Source organism: Eurypyga helias, unplaced genomic scaffold, assembly GCF_000690775.1.
Source record: "Eurypyga helias isolate BGI_N326 unplaced genomic scaffold, ASM69077v1 scaffold39483, whole genome shotgun sequence".
In the NCBI taxonomy this organism is placed as follows: domain Eukaryota; kingdom Metazoa; phylum Chordata; class Aves; order Eurypygiformes; family Eurypygidae; genus Eurypyga; species Eurypyga helias.
Window position 1 is genome coordinate 35,398 of NW_010242513.1, and position 2,905 is coordinate 38,302.

The window sequence follows — 2,905 nt, forward strand, 5'->3', positions numbered from 1 at the left end:
ATTTGATAAGATAATTAGGTTAAATTACTAACAATTTTCCCCAAGCTATAATCAGCTTGGAATTTGTTACTTGTTTTTCAGACCAGGGTGCCGTTCAGCTCACCTCTGCAGATAGGACACTCCAGGTTACTTTTGGCCTTCCACTGTATTTAGTACAGAGAGCACAGTAGTGCTAGTGAGCATCTGTTACCGAGCCCAGTGTCATGGGCTTTTTCATAAATATTGCTTCTCCTATATCTTTTGATCACATGTGCTACAGCTAAAACATTAAATTTCATATTCTTCCCTCCTTTTGCCTTTGTCTAGGATCAGTTCCTCTGGATGTGTTAATGCAGTGTTATTCTCATCTTTTTATTCGTTATTGCCTATGGAAAAGGACCAGGTGAGTACAACAGGAAGAGCAACAGCAGCAGTCTTGGACAACAAGGATAAGCACAGGCCATGGATGTATGGAAAGAGAATAGACTGTGTGAATATATCTTCGAAAATCAACAGCTTAGTTTGGGCTGAATTTGGGGAAGCCCCAGTTTCTAATGAATTAATGACCCGAGAAACAACTTATTTAACAAATTACTTGAAGCGATTCAGACCCTGATGAATCAGGACCCTGTTTCCTCTCACTGGATCCTCTGGAGCAGACTGACTGCACATTCCATGCATATCATTGTAGCAAAATCTGGAGCAAGTTTTATAGTGTAAGCAATGCTCTCAATCTTACTCTGGGTACTTCATGGGTGGCACAAAGGTTAACAAACATACAGGCAGTGCTGAGACCTGAACGACCAGAGTCCTGGAGTGAGACAGCGAGTGAGACACTTTGAGAGAGCACTGAGACAGTAGACACTTTGAAAATTCAGACTATCTTATAAATAATTAACTGCTAAAAAAAAGCAGGAGCTGTGATAGTCAACATCTGCTAGCTGTGTACTGGCCTAGGACACATTGCACTCCATGAATACACATCAGTATATAATACTACACTTCACCACTGCTATGCTCCACAGCACCCACAGACTGGTGCTATTCAAGAGTTGTTAATCCCACTGACCACAGCAGCATTTAATCTCTTCCCCCCCCAGCTCTTCTACCTTCATATAGGATGATCAATCACTTTTCCATTTTCTGTCACAGTTACAAACGGTATACCATGCCTCCTGTTCAGTAGAACCCTAAGCCCTATCTTTCTGCAGTTTAACCATTCATATTGGTTAGCATTGTGCTGGCGCACTGAATCAGTATTGAGTTTTGGGGAGTTTTCTGTTTTAAAAATGTTCAAGAACGTGCTTGCTACTTCTAGCCACAGAAGCAGCTTTGATATTAAAGCACCAGTGAGTATTCCAACAACTGAATCCTGGGTTAGATTTTATATTCCATTTGGTTTCCCTCCCTGTATCAAAATAGGGAGCACTCATGATACAAAATGTTCCCACTCACAGGGTCTTCTCCTTTTGAGACACTGAAATATTTATTCCATCCATTTTAAACACTGTCCAATTGCTGCAAAAAACATCAGTCAACAGAAATCATACAAAGTAAACATTAACCTTAGTCTTGGACTCAGATGATTGATTACTTATGTAGGTGCAGAAAAGGCATGATAGAAAACACTTCCCCAGTCTACCAGAGTTCTCTCCTCTTGGGATCAGCCACCTTTTGACAGAAGATGGAAAAGCTCCTTTCAGCAGTGGTGAGTACTACAGCTGGCAGTATTGGCTGTTAGTATTAAGCTATCAGAAGAATTGAGAGGTTATCTGTTGCAATTACCATTCCTACCGAAAATACAGTACATATGTACCAAACTCTCTTCAGTAGGTTGGACAGTGGATGCTCTTTAAATAATCCTTCTGTTTTTGTTACTGTAAAATTAGAGTTAACGTTTAAAGTAAAAAAATCAAAAGACACAGAATGAACTTTCTATATGAAATCATCATGGAAACTTTGAAGGAAGCTCTAGCTGGGTAGAGAAATGGATTTTTTAAAAAAGGTTTAAAAGTCCTCTAGTACTTAAATGGTGAGACATTTCCATTCCACCTGCTCCCACAACTTCCCATGTACAACTGTGACAGTATTAAGCTTTCCTAGCTAGTAGCCTATTAGTGATATGAAATTGTGCATTTGAAAATAAAGTTTTTGTGTATTTGTTAAATAATTAATGTGAAGAAGAGTAACAAAACTGTTAATCCAGAACCTTTATCTGTCTGACTTTTTTGCACTGATGTTTTGCATGTTCTGCTAAGATTATTTAAGCTGCCTCAAACAAGATGATATCCTAGAAATGTAGGTTCAGTACCAGTGGTTGGTTGTAATCCTCTTTGTGCTGGGAATTGGTAGATCCCTCACAACTGGCTTTCAAATCTCTATCATCAACTACTCAGCCATGGTAAGAAAAGGTTCAAGCAGATACAGCACCTTCAGGAGTCACTGGTAATGTGGTCAAACTGTAAAGGATACTTCCCAAAATAAGTTGAAAAGTGTTTCCATTGACTTTCTATTCCCAACTCTTACCACCCCAACTTCTCTGCAGAAGAAAACAATTTTAAGAGCTAGACTATGGCTGCTTTTTAGTGGGCATGCGCAGGTAGCAAACACACCAGTCTCTCCACTTAACAGACGCTAACATTGAAAGTCAAAATTTTCAGAAGATGTCCTCTTGTCAGCAAACTGCATAAATTATCTCATCAATTTACTGCAAATCCTTTCCAACAAAACTGTCCAGATACAGCGTGTCTTTGCAATTCTACATGAAAACACACATGCGTACAAACACCAAGCCCTTTAATGACTAAATATGCCACATTATCAGTGCAAAGGGATGCCAGTGATTGTGGCCATAGTGTCTCTGTTCAGGTTCAAGGAAGGCACTTCCAAGGTGCTGTAACAAAAGCCTCTCAATCAGACAGGGAAA